Consider the following 21,398-nt stretch of genomic DNA (forward strand, 5'->3'; position numbering starts at 1 on the left):
ATGGAAGACATACAAGACCACTGATAATCTCCCTCGATCTGGGGCTCCACGCAAGATCTCACCCCGTGGGGTCAAAATGATCACAAGAACAGTGAGCAAAAATCCCAGAACCACGCGGGGGGACCTAGTGAATGACCTGCAGAGAGCTGGGACCAAAGTAACAAATCCTACCATCAGTAACACACTACGCTGCCAGGGACTCAAATCCTGCAGTGCCAGACGTGTCCCCCTGCTTAAGCCAGTACATGTCCAGGCCCGTCTGAAGTTTGCTAGAGAGCATTTGGATGAAGAAGATTGGGAGAATGTCATATGGTCAGATGAAACCAAAATATAACTTTTTGGTAAAAACTCAACTCGTCGTGTTTGGAGGACAAAGAATGCTGAGTTGCATCCAAAGAACACCATACCTACTGTGAAGCATGGGGGTGGAAACATCATGCTTTGGGGCTGTTTTTCTGCAAAGGGACCAGGACGACTGATCCGTGTAAAGGAAAGAATGAATCGTGAGATTTTGAGTGAAAACCTCCTTCCATCAGCAAGGGCATTGAAGATGAAACGTGGCTGGGTCTTTCAGCATGACAATGATCCCAAACACACAGCCCCGGTCAACGAAGGAGTGGCTTCGTAAGAAGCATTTCAAGGTCCTGGAGTGGCCTAGCCAGTCTCCAGATCTCAACCCCATAGAAAATATTTGGAGGGAGTTGAAAGTCCGTGTTGCCCAGCAACAGCCCCAAAACATCACTGCTCTAGAGGAGATCTGCATGGAGGAATGGGCCAAAATACCAGCAACAGTGTGTGAAAACCTTGTGAAGACTTACAGAAAACGTTTGACCTCTGTCATTGCCAACAAAGGGTAGATAACAAAGTATTGAGATAAACTTTTGTTATTGACCAAATACTTATTTTCCACCATAATTTGCAAAGAAATTCATTAAAAATGGCCATGGCCTTTTTTTGCATTTACTTTTCTTATCTCACCTCACTTGCTCACATTGTATATAGACTTATTTTTCTACGTTTGTTTTACTCCATGTGTTGTTGTATGTGTCGAACTGCTTTGCTTTATCTTGGCCAGGTCGCAATTGTAAATGAGAACTTGTTCTCAACTTGCCTACCTGGTCAAATAAAGGTGAAATAAAAATAAAATATATAAATCAACATTCAATCACTAACATACAGAAAACACTACTACACTTTTAGTAAAAAATGCTATCTATTACCTAAAAGGGTACTTTTGTGGCATGGACACAAAAGGGTACTTTTTACTTTATGTGGCAGTCCACATAAGAACCCTTTGAAGAACCCTTTTTGGTTCCAAGTAGAAATATTTAGGGTTCCATGTAGAAGCCTTTCCACAGTGGGTTTCCCAAAAGGGTTCTCCTATGGGGACAGCCGAAGAAGCCTTTTGGAACCCTTTTTTGTAAGAGTGTACTACTGTTGTTTAAAATGTGGTTGAAAACATAAGTGCTGTTACATAAGACACATTAGCCCTCGGTCAAAATATAAATATTAGGCTATAAATAAGGATATGTTGAAACCAAAATACAAGGAGTTAAATTGTGGGCTAGCATATATCTCTGAGGAACTATGTAGATACACAATATGGCTGCTATATATGTGTGGGCTAGCATATATCTCTGAGGAACTATGTAGATACACAATATGGCTGCTATATATGTGTGGGCTAGCATATATCTCTGAGGAACTATGTAGATACACAATATGGCTGCTATATATGTGTGGGCTAGCATATATCTCTGAGGAACTATGTAGATACACAATATGGCTGCTATATATGTGTGGGCTAGCATATATCTCTGAGGAACTATGTAGATACACAATATGGCTGCTATATATGTGTGGGCTAGCATATATCTCTGAGGAACTATGTAGATACACAATATGGCTGCTATATATGTGTGGGCTAGCATATATCTCTGAGGAACTATGTAGATACACGATATGGCTGCTATATATGTGTGGGCTAGCATATATCTCTGAGGAACTATGTAGATACACAATATGGCTGCTATATATGTGTGGGCTAGCATATATCTCTGAGGAACTATGTAGATACACAATATGGCTGCTATATATGTGTGGGCTCAGGATTAATGGATTGCGGAGAGCCAGTGTGTGTGTGTGTGTGTGTGTGTGTGTGTGTGTGTGTGTGTGTGTGTGTGTGTGTGTGTGTGTGTGTGTGTGTGTGTGTGTGTGTGTGTGTGTGTGTGTGTGTGTGTGTGTGTGTGTGTGTGTGTGTGTGTGTGTGTGTGTGTGTGTGTGTGTGTGTGTGTGTGTGTGTGTGTGTGTGTGTGTGTGTGCGCAGTGTGTGTGTGTGTCCCTCAGACCTCTCTCAGCTCGAGCCTGACTGAGCCAGCTCCCATGCTACCATGCTGTGGTTCTTGATCTTGCTCGGTCTTCAAAAACATCCACTTTAAAAACATTGCCAAAGATATCTGTCCCGGGGACTCTTAAAGCTGGCCTTGCTTGGTTTTCGTAAATAGACTGTCCAAAAAAATGTTGTGGGTTTGGAAGGGCCATCCACGACAGCATGGCATCATTGTTGGCAGAGACTGGTAACATTGGCCAGACATGGCCACCGCCTCCTTCACACCGTGGAGAATGCACTTACGGGAAGATTCTTGTGAAATACCAACCAGGGAAGGGCTCTGGTAGAGCCAAACATGCTGTTTGAAAGAAAGTAGAAAAAAAATGTTCACATGCAAACCAGGAAGGGAAATGTTTGTATTGTAAGATTTTGTTAGTTGAACATCTGTCATATGTAGGAAAAATTCCAAATAAAGTGTTTAAGTAGTAAAAGCTTTCCTTCTTTGAACGGTGCTGATGATGCCGAGCCTGGACAAGTGTGTACGGTAAGATGCTGGGCAAAGGAGAGGGATATGTGTGTAGGAAGGCAACATACAATGAGGGCAAAATCGGTTGGATCAACCCACCTAAATACAGCCGATTACTAATACATCTTGGGTTAGGTTTAAGGGTTAGGGTTAGGGTTAAGGTTAAGGTTAGGGTTAGGGTTAAGGTTAGGGTTAGCATGCAGCCATGTAAACAGTCCAGACCTAGGTTTAATAGTAGCGAAGTAAGCTCAACCAAGAGCAAAATATTTGAAAGAAAACAAATACGAGTTGAGCCCTAATTGTTTGACATAATCACCTGTCTTCACTATAGAAAATCAAATCAATATAGAAGACACAATGTAGTAAGTGCATTTACTTTTCTCAAACCAATACTACACAGTGCACATACACAGTAGCTACTTTAACAAATTATACAATGGGTTTCATGTTGCACCATGCTCTCCGTTGAATTCCTTAGAATGTTCAGATCTTTTGAGTAATACATTACTCAACATAAGACATGCTCTATTGCAATCTACTTTTTAAAAATGAGTCTTGTTTGCTTTGTTTGGCGCCCTGGCGGGAAAGGTTCCAGATGGTTTATGTGTGTGTGTGTGTGTGTGTGTGTGTGTGTGTGTGTGTGTGTGTGTGTGTGTGTGTGTGTGTGTGTGTGTGTGTGTGTGTGTGTGTGTGTGTGTGTGTGTGTGTGTGTGTGTGTGTGTGTGTGTGTGTGTGTGTGTGTGTGTGTGTGTGTGTGTGTGTGTGTGTGTGTGTGTGTGTACATCTGTGTGTTAGTGTCTATGTCTCAATGTGGGTGGATAGGGTCAGTTGAGAAAATGCTTTGGAAGAACATCAGTCAGTTAGTCAGTCAGTCAGTCAGTCAGTCAGTCAGTCAGTCAGTCAGTCAGTCAGTCAGTCAGTCAGTCAGTCAGTCAGTCAGTCAATGAGTCGGTAGTAGATAATCCAGAGCAAGGAGGCAGATAAGACATGATTGTGAGCTGCACTAACATGAGCTACAGTGTACAGAAGCACTGTGTGAGAGTTCTCGTTGTATAGGACATGGCTGCACAGCATCAACCGGTCTTGACATTTTGTTCACTACACGTTTCAAAGCACTGACGAATTGAGCTACTGACTGTCATCTGGTTTGATAGAAAACATGGATATTGGTAATTGTGCCTCTCACAGTCATTCAGCTATTATATTTTATGGGCCCATTAGTAGCAAATGGAGCATGAGAGAATGCCAAGAGTGTGCAAAGCTGTCATCAAGGCAAAGGATGGCTACTTTGAAGAATATAAAATACATTTTGATTTGTTTAACACTTTTTTTGTTTACCACATGATTCCATGTGTGTTATTTCATAGTTTTGATGTCTTTGTTATTAATCTACATTGAAGGAAATAGTCAAAATAAAGAAAAACCCTTAAATGAGTAGGTGTGTCCAAACTTTTGAGTGGTAGTGTATATTGCACTTGTAATATCTGAAAAATGACCATTATCTTTTTTACTTCTTCTAAATGGCTTATAGCTAAATACTGTAGATGTCCAGCTACATTAATAACGCAATGAGACAAACGAATGGTGCCCGACTAAAAGCATAAATCATATCGCGTAATCAAATCCTGTTTTTTTAGAGGGAGTTATGAGAAACCCAATCTCTCCTTATATGTTCTTGGGTGTCCTCCAAAGGCCTGTAGATAGCAGGAGCTATGGTGAGGTCTGAGAGCCACTCAATCACACTGCACGAGGTCATGAGAGCCAATGCAACATCTTCTGCAGTAATACACAAGCCAAATGTCTCTAAAAGTCATTGACATCAATAGTGTCGGCAAATTAAACCCTTCGCCATATATTTTCTAGAATCGGTTAGGTTTTTATTAACGTATAGATTTTTATGTTACGTCAGTATGCTGCATATTGTATTTTGTGCACAAGTACTTCAATAGTGTCTTATAAACCCATATGGGCTGGGCCCCAAATGGTGTACGACACTGAAATGAAATCAAACAAGGCAACGGTCAACATGTGATCCCCCATGAATGCCTCCTTGGGCCAACTGAGATGTCACGTGTGACATTTCAGTTATAGTGTGTGACCACAGATGATCCATAATGTTGACCAGATTATCAAGTGGCTGCTCTAACAATGAAAACAAACGTCTTAGAAAATGGGGACGGCAGTTCGCGTGGGTACTAGTCTCTTCAGCTAATCCACTCCCTGTAATCCACGTCATGTGCCAAATACTTTTTGGCAATGACAAGGAGTGGCAAAATAGTGGATTGTTAGCTAAAAAAGACTGGTAGTCGGACGAGAAGGCAGTCATGGGGAGGCAAGATCAGGTGGCACCATTCTAGCCAATGAGAGGGCAGATACGCATGTGAACAAGCAGCACAACTCCGATATGAAGTGATTTTTGCTGGGACGTGACGTTCTACTTATCAGTCCACTCGTAAAAATCTAAGCACTACTAAACTTCTAATCGAGCAAATAAACCATTCCATTTTTTGTTCAACCAAATTTGAAACTCATTGACCTTCAAACAAAAACTCCTTGCATGAGTGTAAAAATCACCACCTGCTGGAGAATACAGACTTTGTGCCCACTTATCCCTCTCGCTTCCTCTCTGGTGTGACTAACAAATTGTGTAATTTGTTAGTCAGAAGTTTTGCCAAAATCAGGCCAGTGCTGTCTGAGATATTGCATATGACTAACATACGAACAATTGACAGTCCCCCCCCCCCTGATTTCAATCAATCATATACTATCCATTACATTGTAGTATGATTGGCTGTAATAGCAAACTTATTGCCCAATAGTGGTAGGCAGAGGATAGTTTATTCAGCAAATACATGCCATTTAGCAGACACTTTAATCTAAAGTGACTTACTGTCAGTCAGTCAGGCATAGATACATACATACATACATACATGCATACATACATACATACATACATACATACATACATACATACATACATACATACATACATACATACATACATACATACATACATACATACATACATACATACATACATACATACATACATACATACATACATACATACATACATACATACATACATACATACATACATACATACATACATACATACATACATACATACATACATACATACATACATACATACATACATTTTATGTATGCATGTTCACACGAATCTAACCCACTACCCTGGCATTACAAGTGCCATGATCTACCAACTGAGCTACGAAGGACAGTTTGGTCCTCAAGGGTTCTCCCCCTGCTGTTACAACAACAGCCCCACAGCACCACCCTCTGGACAACGCGTGTATATAAATCTACAGACTGACTGAAGCTGTCATGTTTTGTCATTGATTATCATGTCTTGTCCCTGTGCTTCCCCTTCTATTCGTTTCCCTCTGCTGGTCTTATTAGGTTCTTTCCCTCTTTCTATCCCTCTCTCTCCCCCTCCCTCTCTCACTCTCTCGCTCTCTCTTCTCTCTATCGTTCCGTTCCTGCTCCCAGCTGTTCCTATTCCCCTAATCAATCATTTAGTCTTCCCACACCTGTTCCCGATCCTTTTCCCTGATTAGAGTCCCTATTTCTCTCCTTGTTTTCCGTTCCTGCCCTGTCGGATCCTTATCTATTGTTCACCGTGCTGTGTCTATGTATTGCCCTGTCGTGTCGTGTTTCCCTCAGATGCTGCGTGGTGAGCAGGTGTCTGAGTCTGCTAGGTTCAAGTGCCTTCCCGAGGCAACCTGCAGTTCTTGATCAAGTCTCCAGTCTGTTCTCGTCATTACGAGTAGTATTATGCCTTTTGTTTGTATAGTAACTTTACTGGATTAAAAACTCTGTTTTCGCCAAGTCGCTTTTGGGTCCTCATTCACCTGCATAACAGAAGCGCTGTAATACCGCTGGCTATCACACACACTGGCTCTCCTCTGTAATACCGCTGGCTATCGCTGTTGTTTTGCTATTAAGTTAATTCAATTTAAAGACTATAAAAATCCCTTTGTTAAGTTGTGAGAGAGACCACAATCCTCCTGCTAGCTGAGTCATCAAGGCAAAGCTGCTCGCTCGTTTTCTGGAGGGACTCCACGCAGTGGTCAAAGATGAGATTCTCTCTCGGGAGGTTCCTTCCAGTGTGGACTCTTTGATTGCTCTCGCCATCCGCATAGAACGACGGGTAGATCTTCGTCACCAAGCTCGTGGAAGAGAGCTCGCGTCAACGGTGTTTCCCTGCTCCGCATCGCAACCATCTCCCTCCTCTGGCTCAGAGACTGAGCCCATGCAGCTGGGAGGTATTCGCATCTCGACCAAGGAGAGGGAACGGAGGATCACCAACCGCCTGTGCCTCTATTGCGGATTTGATGGACATTTTGTCAATTCATGTCCAGTAAGAGGCCAGAGCTCATCAGTAAGCGGAGGGCTACTGGTGAGCGCTACTACTCAGGTCTCTTCATCTAGATCCTGTACTACTATGTCGGTCCATCTACGCTGGACCGGTTCGGGTGCTACATGCAGTGCCTTGATTGACTCTGGGGCTGAGGGTTGTTTCATGGACGAAGCATGGGCTCGGAAACATGACATTCCTTTCAGACAGTTAGACAAGCCTACGCCCATGTTTGCCTTAGATGGTAGTCATCTTCCCAGTATCAGATTTGAGACACTACCTTTAACTCTCACAGTATCTGGTAACCACAGTGAGACTATTTCTTTTTTGATTTTTCGTTCACCTTTTACACCTGTTGTTTTGGGTCATCCCTGGCTAGTATGTCATAATCCTTCTATTAATTGGTCTAGTAATTCTATCCTATCCTGGAACGTTTCTTGTCATGTGAAGTGTTTAATGTCTGCCATCCCTCCCATTTCTTCTGTCCCCACTTCTCAGGAGGAACCTGGCGATTTGACAGGAGTGCCGGAGGAATATCATGATCTGCGCACGGTCTTCAGTCGGTCCCGAGCCAACTCCCTTCCTCCTCACCGGTCGTATGATTGTAGTATTGATCTCCTTCCGGGGACCACTCCTCCTCGGGGTAGACTATACTCTCTGTCGGCTCCCGAACGTAAGGCTCTCGAGGATTATTTATCTGTGTCTCTTGACGCCGGTACCATAGTGCCTTCTTCCTCTCCGGCCGGGGCGGGGTTCTTTTTGTTAAGAAGAAGGACGGTACTCTGCGCCCCTGCGTGGATTATCGAGGGCTGAATGACATAACGGTTAAGAATCGTTATCCGCTTCCCCTTATGTCATCAGCCTTCGAGATTCTGCAGGGAGCCAGGTGCTTTACTAAGTTGGACCTTCGTAACGCTTACCATCTCGTGCGCATCAGAGAGGGGGAGGAGTGGAAAACGGCGTTTAACACTCCGTTAGGGCATTTTGAGTACCGGGTTCTGCCGTTTGGTCTCGCCAATGCGCCAGCTGTTTTTCAGGCATTAGTTAATGATGTTCTGAGAGACATGCTGAACATCTTTGTTTTTGTCTATCTTGACGATATCCTGATTTTTTCACCGTCACTCGAGATTCATGTTCAGCACGTTCGACGTGTTCTACAGCGCCTTTTAGAGAATTGTCTCTACGTAAAGGCTGAGAAGTGCTCTTTTCATGTCTCCTCCGTTACTTTTCTCGGTTCCGTTATTTCCGCTGAAGGCATTCAGATGGATTCCGCTAAGGTCCAAGCTGTCAGTGATTGGCCCGTTCCAAGGTCACGTGTCGAGTTGCAGCGCTTTTTAGGTTTCGCTAATTTCTATCGGCGTTTCATTCGTAATTTCGGTCAAGTTGCTGCCCCTCTCACAGCTCTTACTTCTGTCAAGACGTGTTTTAAGTGGTCCGGTTCCGCCCAGGGAGCTTTTGATCTTCTAAAAGAACGTTTTACGTCCGCTCCTATCCTCGTTACTCCTGACGTCACTAGACAATTCATTGTCGAGGTTGACGCTTCAGAGGTAGGCGTGGGAGCCATTCTATCCCAGCGCTTCCAGTCTGACGATAAGGTTCATCCTTGCGCTTATTTTTCTCATCGCCTGTCGCCATCTGAGCGCAACTATGATGTGGGTAACCGTGAACTGCTCGCCATCCGCTTAGCCCTAGGCGAATGGCGACAGTGGTTGGAGGGGGCGACCGTTCCTTTTGTCGTTTGGACAGACCATAAGAACCTTGAGTACATCCGTTCTGCCAAACGACTTAATGCCCGTCAAGCTCGTTGGGCGTTGTTTTTCGCTCGTTTCGAGTTTGTGATTTCTTACCGTCCGGGTAGCAAAAACACCAAGCCTGATGCCTTATCCCGTCTGTTTAGTTCTTCTGTGGCTTCTACTGATCCCGAGGGGATTCTTCCTTATGGGCGTGTTGTCGGGTTGACAGTCTGGGGAATTGAAAGACAGGTTAAGCAAGCACTCACGCACACTGCGTCGCCGCGCGCTTGTCCTAGTAACCTCCTTTTCGTTCCTGTTTCCACTCGTCTGGCTGTTCTTCAGTGGGCTCACTCTGCCAAGTTAGCTGGTCATCCCGGTGTTCGAGGCACTCTTGCGTCTATTCGCCAGCGCTTTTGGTGGCCGACTCAGGAGCGTGACACGCGCCGTTTCGTGGCTGCTTGTTCGGACTGCGCGCAGACTAAGTCGGGTAACTCTCCTCCTGCCGGTCGTCTCAGACCGCTCCCCATTCCTTCTCGACCATGGTCTCACATCGCCCTAGACTTCATTACCGGTCTGCCTTTGTCTGCGGGGAAGACTGTGATTCTTACGGTTGTCGATAGGTTCTCTAAGGCGGCACATTTCATTCCCCTCGCTAAACTTCCTTCCGCTAAGGAGACGGCACAAATCATCATCGAGAATGTGTTCAGAATTCATGGCCTCCCGTTAGACACCGTTTCAGACAGAGGCCCGCAATTCACGTCACAGTTTTGGAGGGAGTTCTGTCGTTTGATTGGTGCGTCCGTCAGTCTCTCTTCCGGGTTTCATCCCCAGTCTAACGGTCAAGCAGAGAGGGCCAATCAGACGATTGGTCGCATACTACGCAGCCTTTTTTCAGAAACCCTGCGTCTTGGGCAGAACAGCTCCCCTGGGCAGAATACGCTCACAACTCGCTTCCTTCGTCTGCTACCGGGTTATCTCCGTTTCAGAGTAGTCTGGGTTACCAGCCTCCTCTGTTCTCATCCCAGCTTGCCGAGTCCAGCGTTCCCTCCGCTCAAGCGTTTGTCCAACGTTGTGAGCGCACCTGGAGGAGGGTGAGGTCTGCACTTTGCCGTTACAGGGCACAGACTGTGAGAGCCGCCAATAAACGCAGGATTAAGAGTCCAAGGTATTGTTGCGGCCAGAGAGTGTGGCTTTCCACTCGCAACCTTCCTCTTACGACAGCTTCTCGTAAGTTGACTCCGCGGTTCATTGGTCCGTTCCGTGTCTCCCAGGTCGTCAATCCTGTCGCTGTGCGACTGCTTCTTCCGCGACATCTTCGTCGCGTCCATCCTGTCTTCCACGTCTCCTGTGTCAAGCCCTTTCTTCGCACCCCCGTTCGTCTTCCCTCCCCCCTCCCGTCCTTGTCGAGAGCGCACCTATTTACAAGGTACGTAAGATCATGGACATGCGTTCTCGGGGACGGGGTCACCAATACTTAGTGGATTGGGAGGGTTACGGTCCTGAGGAGAGGAGTTGGGTTCCGTCTCGGGACGTGCTGGACCGTTCGCTTATTGATGATTTCCTCCGTTGCCGCCAGGGTTCCTCCTCGAGTGCGCCAGGAGGCGCTCGGTGAGTGGGGGGTACTGTCATGTTTTGTCATTGATTATCATGTCTTGTCCCTGTGCTTCCCCTTCTATTCGTTTCCCTCTGCTGGTCTTATTAGGTTCTTTCCCTCTTTCTATCCCTCTCTCTCCCCCTCCCTCTCTCACTCTCTCGCTCTCTCTTCTCTCTATCGTTCCGTTCCTGCTCCCAGCTGTTCCTATTCCCCTAATCAATCATTTAGTCTTCCCACACCTGTTCCCGATCCTTTTCCCTGATTAGAGTCCCTATTTCTCTCCTTGTTTTCCGTTCCTGCCCTGTCGGATCCTTATCTATTGTTCACCGTGCTGTGTCTATGTATTGCCCTGTCGTGTCGTGTTTCCCTCAGATGCTGCGTGGTGAGCAGGTGTCTGAGTCTGCTAGGTTCAAGTGCCTTCCCGAGGCAACCTGCAGTTCTTGATCAAGTCTCCAGTCTGTTCTCGTCATTACGAGTAGTATTATGCCTTTTGTTTGTATAGTAACTTTACTGGATTAAAAACTCTGTTTTCGCCAAGTCGCTTTTGGGTCCTCATTCACCTGCATAACAGAAGCGCTGTAATACCGCTGGCTATCACACACACTGGCTCTCCTCTGTAATACCGCTGGCTATCGCTGTTGTTTTGCTATTAAGTTAATTCAATTTAAAGACTATAAAAATCCCTTTGTTAAGTTGTGAGAGAGACCACAATCCTCCTGCTAGCTGAGTCATCAAGGCAAAGTGGTTTGAACAGTCTTCTTCCACGGTATGAAAACAAAACAAGACAGGTCTCAAACAAGCTGCCTCAATCAATACTGCAAGGTTGGATCTTATCTGTTTTCCTCCCTATCTTCTCTGGAGAGGGGATAACAAGCCATTGCTTATCATTTATCTTTTTCAGTCTCAGGTAATGACATCCCGTGGTTCCTGGATGGGGACAGAAGGAGGCTAACATCCTGTAATGTACAGCACAGGATTTATAGAGTAGCTACTGTATGTCAGAAGTCAATGATGTCATCTTAAAAAGAAGTGCTGATAAGATAGAGGTGTGTGGGTGGCTGTGGAATGTTCTTCTGTAAACATTTAAGTGGTACACACACACGCACGCGCGCGCGCGCACACACACACACAGAGAGAGAGATTGGGTGGTGTTGGGTGAGAGAGGAATGTTTATTTTACGTCTTGTAATGGGAATGGGAATCAAAGAGCACCTGGGAAAGGGAACCATGACGAAAAACTGATGTGACAGAACACAAAATTGTACATGTAGCACACGTTAGCCCTATGCAAGGCATAACGGAGTGGCCAGCAACCGGATGCATTCAGTTTTCAGGGATACAGCTAATTTAACCTATCTTCCTATTCAGCTGAAAACTGGATGTGGGAACTTCTCAGAGGCGTTTTCCTTTATGCCTGCTACGTTACATTAGCCCAATGCTAAACTCACCAGATGGCAGTGATTAAATTATATCATCGAATCATATCAAATTGTATTAGTCACATGCGCCGAATACAAAGTTGCATGCTTACGAGCCCTTCCCAACGATGCAGAGAAATAAAAGTTTTAAAAAACTAGAACAACAATTGTAACACAATAAAATGATTGTGGGGGCTATCTACAGCAACTGAAATGACTGCAACACGTAACAAAGAGTCGCAGTTAGTTTCAGAGTGAGTGGCAAGGAATAAGTTGGCCCTAAATATTTATTATACTAAAAGCATAGTATTTGGGACAAAACATTCACTAAACCCTAAACCACAACTAAATCTTGTAATAAATCATGTGAAAATTGAGCACGTTGAGATAACTAAACTGCTTGGAGTAACCTAGATTGTAAACTGTCATGGTCAAAACATAGTGATACAATAGTAGCTAAGATGGGGAGAAGTCTGTCCATAATAAAGCGCTGCTCTGCCTTAACACTATCAACAAGGCAGGTCCTACAGGCCCTAGTTTTGCCGCACGTTAACTACTGTTCAGTCGTGTGGTCAGGTGCCACAACAAAGGACTTAGGAAAATTGCAATTGGCTCAGAACAGGGCAGCACAGCTGGCCCTTGGATGTATACAGAGAGCTAATATTAGTAATATGCATGTAAATCTGTTCTGGCTCAAAGTGGAGGAGAAATTGACTTCCTCACTTCGTGTATTTATGAGAGGTATTGACATGTTGAATGCACCGAGCTGTCTTTCTAAACTACTGGCACACAGCTCGGACACCCATGCATACCCAACAAGACGTGCCACAAGAGGTCTCTTCACAGTCCCCAAGTCCAGAACAGACTATGGGAGGCGTACAGTACTACATAGAGCCATGACTACATGGAACTCTATCCACATCAAGTAACTGATGCAAGCAGTACAATTAGATTTTAAAAAACAGATTAAAAAAACACCTTATTGAACAGCGGGGACTGTGAAGCAACACACACAGGCACAGACACATGCATACACACAATAACATAAGCCCTATACACACACGTAGACATGGATTTGGCACTGTAGATGTGTGGTAGTGGTGGAGTAAGGGCCTGAGGGCACACAGTGTGTTGGGAAATCTGTGAATGTATTGTAATGTTTTAAAATTGCATTAACTGCCTTAATTGTGCTGGACCCCAGGAAGAGAAATCTGTGAATGTATTGTAATGTTTTAAAAAAAAGCAATTTATAGGCTGCCTTAATTTTGCTGGACCCCAGGAAGAGTAGGTAATACAGATACAAACGCAAGAGGAATAAAATAGACAATAATTCAGTTATATACAGGGAGTACCAGTACCAGATCAATTTGCAAGGGTATGAGGTATTTGAGGTAGATACTGTATGTACATAAAGGCACACAGCAAATGAGCCAGTGTTGATTTTTCAGTGTTACATTTCTTGTGTTGATTCAGGAGTTAAATTCACACTGTAAGAGTGGAGTAACCCCCAGTTGTCACGTCTCTCGTCGGAATGAGGATCGGACCAAAGTGCAGCGTTTTAAGTGTTCATGATAGTTTATTTCTCACAAAACACTCAAACAAAAAAACTAAGTGAAAAACCGAAACAGTTCTGTCAGGGGCAGACACTAAACAGAAAAGGCTACCTAAGTATGATTCCCAATCAGAGGCAACGATAGACAGCTGCCTCTGATTGGGAACCACACTCGGCCAAAAACAAAGAAATTGAAAACAGAATTAAAGAAACTAGAATGCCCACCCTAGTCACACCCTGGCCTAACCAAAATAGAGAATAAAAGCCTCTCTATGGCCAGGGGGCGTGACACCAGTGCTGGTGTTAATAACCAGAGTTATTGTTTTACACTTTGGAGAGTATAGCACAGCAATCAAAACCACACCCATCATTATCATATTTCTCAGCATGCTCTAGATTTGTTTTTTAAATTGTTTTTTTATATCTGTGTTTTTTGCATGTACATTGCTTGATTACTTAATCTTACGATACACAGAGATAAGTAATATACATTTTTCTAAACTTTAGGTCGTAGTTTAAGTAGCCATGTACCTTACGCTGACACTCATTCTGCATGTAAGTTGCAGGTGAATAATCATTCCAGCTGCTGTACATCTGAACTCTGTCCAAATTCCAATAGGAGTTACATATCACTTTGCAAACCAGCATAATGTGACTGGTCAACCTCAGCCATCAAAGTATGTCATTGAGTTGAGTTTCTAATGACAGCATTTTATTGAGCACTCAATTAATGAAAGCAACAGGCTCTTATACCTTTATCACTAACAAATACAGTCATGGGAGGTAACTCTACAATTCACTCGAAAAGAAAAGGCAACCTGGGTAATATGCTAATTAGGCTTTACACCACACAGTGTTAAAACAACACCCTAAAATGATTTGCAAAAATGTATTTCTTACACTGAGAAATTTTAACAGCTTCAGCACTAAGCAAAGTGAGTCCTGTTTAATCTAAATCAAGTGTATACTGTAGCTGTTGCGTATTACTCTACAGTAGAGCTATGCAAACACCACAAGCAAGATCATTTGAACACTTTCAAAAGTTATATTTTAAAACTGGTTAACATTCAGAGTTAAATGTACATCATTGGTTTTTCTGTGCAGGGTAAAGTGACAAGGCATCAGAATAGGTAACAATAAGAGTAAGATTAAAGAACATATGATGAGTGTGAATGTGTGTGTGTTTGTGTGTATCGGTATGCGTGTGTGTGTTATGTGTGTCTGTGTGCATATGTAGTGTATGTGAATGTATGTGGGTTTGTGTGAGAGTGTAAGCGTAGTGTGTGTGAGTGTGTACAGTAAATAATGTGTATACCAAATACATTTAAACTCAGTTTTTCACAATTCCTGGCATTTAATCCTAGTAAAAAGTCCCTGTCTTAGGTCAGTTCGGATCACCACTTTATTTTAAGAATTTGAAATGTCAGAATAATAGTAGAGAGAATGATTTATTTCAGATTTTATTTCTTTCATGACATTCCCAGTGAGTCAGAAGTTTACATACACTCAATTAGTATTTGGTAGCATTGCCTTTAAATTGTTTAACTTGGGTCAAACATTTCGGGTAGCCTTCCACAAGCTTCCCACAATAACTTGGGTGAATTTTGGCCTACGTCTCCTGACAGAGCTTGTGTAACTGAGTCAGGTTTGTAGGCCGCCTTGCTCGCACACACTTTTTCAGTTCTGCCCACAAATGTTCTATAGGATTGAGGTCAGGGCTTTGTGATGGCCACTCCAATACCTTGACTTTGTTGTCCTTAAGCCATTTTGCCATAACTTTGAAAGAATGCCTGGGGTCATTGTCCATTTGGAAGACCCATTTGAGACCAATCTTTAACTTCCTGACTAAAGCCTTGAGATGTTGCTTCAATACATCCACGTAATTTTCCACCCTCATGATGCCATCTATTTTGTGAAGTGCACCATTGTTGAATTGCTGCAACAACAAAAAAACACTACTAAAGGACATCAATGAGAAGAAGAGACTTGCTTAGTACTAGTTCGTATATTAGTACTAGTATCAAGAAGCCTAGTCAAGGACACATCAATGTAATATTGGCACATAACATATTGTTAGAGATCAACGGAACAAAAGTAAACCTTGAATTTGTAGGTGTGAAATATCCCTCTACTAGCCAGGGTTGATCCATTTTAAGAAGTGCCAGTGGTTGGTGGAACTCAAAGATCTTTGATAGGCGATTTATGTTGTTGTGCAAGTATGGTTTTGCGTAGGCTATTACGGTACTTATAATAGGCTATTTGGGCGGAAAGCTAATCCTCTTGAGGTCTGGAAGCACAGCATCCTGAGCGCATACAGTGTGATTTGTTTATCTGATAAAAAAATATTTTATTACTGTGTAAATTGACTGGATATATTCACTGCCGTGTTAAGCCTAACATTAAGCTCATGAATTATGGGCTAACATACATATGCTTCTAACGCTACATCTCGAGCCTTTCTCTGTCTTCATGGTTTGCCGTGAATAGCCGGAATGCCGGCTATTCCGCTTAAATATTGTGGAGTCCCAGGAAAAGCCTGACTACAAGGTTGCACACTTATTTTGAGTTATTTTATTTTACTAATAGCCTAATTGAAGAGAGATGCACACTTACTCTTGCTTGCTGAATGTAAAATACATTCATTCTTTGGAAGGGTAATAGTTCTATGTGGAACCATCATGACTCTAGAACCCTTTGAGCTCTTCAATGGTTCTTTACAGTTCACAAAAAGGGTTCTTTGCTCTTTAAGTGATAATTAAAATGTAGGGGAGGCATCTCATTAGAATAAAAAATAATGGTTCTAAATAGTATGAAATAGGGGTTATTTGGCTTGTAGTTATAGCAGAACCATTTGTGGTGCTATTGAGAAGCCTTTTTTGAAGGTTCAATAAAGAACCATACTCAAGTTCTAAATGAAGCCTGTATGGTGCTATAAAGTACCCATTTTTATGGTTCTATAAAGAACCATTAAAAAGCACTATATACGCTCTAAAAAGAAAAGGTTCCTGGAGGATCCTTTAGGGTTTCTTCAAATTGAAGCTGTGGGGGAATCCCTATAGTTCTTCAAAGAACACCTATTAATGGTTCCTCTAAGAACTTTTTTGACACCCCCCATTATTTTTTCATTATTATTAATCAGCATAACAATTACAACAATAGCACTATTTTTTTAGTTGCCAGTGTTTTATTATGATTTTAGTGGCAAAGCAGAATGATTTTCTTTTAAATATGAGGAAAACCCCAAGTCAAATGTATCCTCTGGCATGTGGATGTTGATAATTATAATGATGCAGATGAGTAACAAAACGTAGACACAACGGTATTCTTACCTTGGTTTTTGTGGTAAAAATCAAGAATTAAAAAACTTTGAACTTTTGACAACAATTTTCATACACTTACCTTTTACAGAATGTAGATCCTCTGGGATCATCATTGAAGAGCTAAGGGAAAAGCTGCTGTGACTGTGTCCTATAAGGTTTTAGAGAAACCATTCATTAACATTTATTGTAGATGACACTTGTGATCTGCATAACATTATGAGACAAACCAATACCAATTGTACCTTTGTGGGCCTCCTCGTCAGTATACCGACAGACACATAAATATACTACATGACTGAAGTATGTGGACACCTGCTTGTCGAACATCTCGTTCCAAAATCATGGGCAATAATATGGAGTTGGTCCCCCCTTTGCTGTTATGACAGCTTCCACTCTTCTTGGAAGGCTTTCCACTAGATGTTGGAACATTGCTGCGGGTACTTACTTCCATTCAGCCACAAGAGCATTAGTGAGATCGAGCACTGATGTTGGGTGATTAGGCCTGGCTCGCAGTCTGCATTCCAATTCATCCCAAAGGTGTTCAATGGACCTTGATTTATGGACCTTGCTTGTCATCCACAAAGTTGGAAGCACAGAATCGTCTAGAATGTCATTGTATGCTGTAGCGTTAAGATTTCCCTTCACTGGAACTAAGAGGCTTAGTCTGAACCATGAAAAACAGCCCCAGATCATTATTCCTCTTCCACTAAACTTTACAGTTGGCACTATGCATTCGGGCAGGTAGCGTTCCCCTGGCATCCGCCAAACTTAGATTAGTCTGTCGGACTGCCAGATGGTGAAGCGTGATTCATCACTTCAGAGAACGCATTTCCACTGCTACAGACTCCAATGGCGACAAACTTTACACCAGTCCAACCGAGGTTTGGCATTGCGCATGGTGATCTTACGCCTGTGAGCGCCTGCTCGGCCATGGAAATCCATTTCATGAAGCTCCTGACGAGGCAGTTTGGAATGCGGTAGTGAGTGTTGCAACCAAGCACAGATGATTTATACACGCTACGCGCTTCAGCACTCGGTGGTCCAGTTCTGTGAGCTTGTGTGGCCTACCACTTCGCGGCTGAGTTGTTGTTGCTTCTAGACGTTTCCACTTCATAATAACAACAGCACTTACAATTGACTGGGGCAGCTCTAGCAGGACAGAAATTTGACGAACTGACTTGTTGGAAAGGTGGCATCATATGACGGTGCTCTTCAGTAAGGCCATTCTACTGCCAATGTTTGTCTATGGAGATTGCATGGCTGTATGCTAGATTTTATTCACCTGTCAGCAATGGGTGTGGCTGAAATAGCAGCATCCACTCATTTGAAGGGGTGTCTACATACTTTTGAAGTGTTAGGGCAAAAACCAAACGTGCACCCTTTGTTTCCAGTTTCTGTTTTAGAAATATTTTTTAAAAGAGTGAAAGTGTCAAATAACACAGCCATTTGCACAAATAATAAAATATAGATTGTATCATCAAAAAACAATATGAATTTAGATCATGATGGGAGAAACCTTACCTTAAATTGAGGAGATATTTCGATTTTTCAGTTAAGTTCGTCCATGAGCTGTCATCTCAAATTAAAATAGAACATTTTCAGTTGGGCAATTAGGTTCCTGCAAGAACACCCAAGAACTAAAGAGGTTCCTCGATTAAATCCACCTCCTCTGGGGTTCTTGGAATAACCTTCTGGGGGCATTTTTCAGTGCCAACCCTAAGGATCTTAGAAGAACCCTTGCTAAACCCACATTTTTTTTTATATAGCACCAGAAAAAAAGGGTTCCACTATGGCTACGAGACCTTTTTTGGCTATATAGAACCCTTTTTTATGGTTTATTATAGAATCTTTATAGAGAGTGATTTTATAACCTTTCTATATCTGAAAGGATCTTTGTAGATCATTTTGAAGAACCATACAGGGTTTGTTATTCTGATCAGCCATATTATATTGTTAAAATTCCATAGGTGTTGTGTTAATTGTGTTAATATTTTGTAGTCGTTATTGAGCAGACAGATTGGACACCAATTATTGAGGAGAAGCAAGCCTTTATTGGGATTAGGGATGAATGTAATCAGACCTTGAGTTAAACTGGGAGGGAGAGCATTATTTGTGATGCTTTCAAAAAAGACCTCAGAAAAGGGGCTAACTGTTGAGAAAAAGTTTTGTAAAACCCAGCAGATACAGTATACCATCAGTCCCAGGAGACTTATTCTGTTTAAGGTGTTCAATAGAATAAATGATCTCTTCAACTATTATGGGGTCATCACATTATTCCCTCTCAGTCTCCCAAATGTATTGTGGTTTTTTAACCCATATTTCACCAGGTAAGTTGACTGAGAACACATTCTCATTTACAGCAACAACCAGGGGAATAGTTTCAGGGGAGAGAGGAGGGGGGTGAATGAAATTATTTCACATCCCCCCCCCCAGAGAATAATTTTTGTTGTTGTTGAGGACACCTCAAAATACTTAGAACGATACAACTTCCTGTAGAAGTTGCAACTAAAGATAGAGATTCATTTGGGATCATCTGTGATGAGACCATTCATATTTAATTGTTGAATTTGATTATTTTTAGAGTGGTATTTTTCCAACCTGAAAAAAATAACATGAATTTTGCTCACCCTCCTCTAGCCATTTCTTCCGAGATCTGACAAAGGCTCCCTCTGCTTTCAGTTCATACTTATCATCCAACTTGTGTTGTATATCAAACAGAACCGATTTATCCTCCTCTGAGAGACTTTCTACAGGCTTTTGAACAAGAGAGGATCTTTGTAGTTACAATTTCTTCTTCAGCTCTCCTTGTCTTGGCAAGAATAATCCCATATTTTCTTAAGTACTTTCCAACCTCATATTTAAAAAGCTCCCAGTTATTACTGTATGAATTGTCATTCATAGCTTTGTTCCAGAAGTGTGTCATTCAATTGTTTATCTCCATCTTGACCAACTCATGTTTTATTAATATAGAGCTATTAAGCTTCCAGTATGATGCTCTGCCAAGGCCATTATCAGAGATAACACATTTAATGTCAATACAAATAGCTATATGATCAGTAAGGGGAGTGGCAAGGATGTTAACAGAAATATTATGTTTATCAAAATATTTAGACACCTGACAAAAATCTATGCGTGGTTGTCTGGAGCCTGCCTTATTACTCCGAGTGAAAGACTTGTCATTAGGAAGCTTTGCTCTCCAAATATCTATAATATCAAACCTTTCCATAAACTGCCTCAAACTTGTATTCATAGAAGTGGACTGTCCCTAAGGCCATCTATCAATACAATTATTCAGAGAAATATTCAAAATCCCCACCTATTGTAAGTAAAATATTAAGGAACTTGGTTAGCCAACGGAGAATATGCTTTTCCAATGATTCAAGTAACTGATCATTTTCAAGTTTGGAATTGTACCCATAAATGTTAGTAATAATAATAATGATGTTGTTACAGTTGATTACAAGACAAAGAAAGTGACCAAAAGAGTCACAGTCGGAGTGAAAATACTTCCATTTAAATGATTCTTTAGAGTGATTACTCCAGCAGAGCGTTCAGAACCCTGAGAGAGCCTTACAACATTTCCCCACCGAGATCTCCAGAAGTTGACGTCGGATGAAAATGAATGAGACTCCTGAAAAAAAACATAAATCTGTTTTGAACTGTTTGGCAAATAAAAATCAAATCACATCAAATGTTATTTGTCACATACACATGGTTAGCAGATGTTAATGCGAGTGTAGCGAAATGCTTGTGCTTCTATTTCCGACAATGCAGTAATAAACAATGAGTAATCTAGCTAACAATTCCAAAACTACTACCTTATACACACAAGTGTAAAGGGATAAAGAATATGTACATAAAGATATATGAATGAGTGATGGTACAGAGCGGCATAGGCAAGATGCAGTAGATGGTATCGAGTACAGTATATACATATGAGATGAGTATGTAAACAAAGTGGCATAGTTTAAAGTGGCTAGTGATATATTTTACATTAATTCCCATCAATTCCCATTATTAAAGTGGCTGGAGTTGAGTCAGTGTGTTGGCAGCAGCCAATCAATGTTAGTGGTGGCTGTTTAACAGTCTGATGGCCTTGAGATAGAAGCTGTTTTTCAGTCTCTCGGTCCCAGCTTTGATGCACCTGTACTGACCTCGCCTTCTGGACGATAGTGGGGTGAACAGGCAGTGGCTCGGGTGGTTGTTGTCCTTGATGATCTTTAAGGCCTTCCTGTCACATCGGGTGGTGTAGGTGTCCTGGAGGGCAGGTAGTTTGCCCCCGGTGATGCGTTGTGCAGACCTCACTACCCTCTGGAGAGCCTTATGGTTGTGGGCGGAGCAGTTGCCGTACCAGGCAGTGATACAGCCCGACAGGATGCTCTCGATTGTGCATCTGTAGAAGTTTGTGAGTGCTTTTGGTGACAAGCCAAATTTCTTCAGCTTCCTGAGGTTGAAGAGGCGCTGCTGCGCCTTCTTCACGATGCTGTCTGTGTGGGGGGACCAATTCAGGTTGTCTGTGATGTGTACGCCGAGGAACTTAAAACTT

This window comes from Oncorhynchus gorbuscha, linkage group LG20, assembly GCF_021184085.1.
Source record: "Oncorhynchus gorbuscha isolate QuinsamMale2020 ecotype Even-year linkage group LG20, OgorEven_v1.0, whole genome shotgun sequence".
NCBI classification, from domain to species: Eukaryota; Metazoa; Chordata; class Actinopteri; order Salmoniformes; family Salmonidae; genus Oncorhynchus; species Oncorhynchus gorbuscha.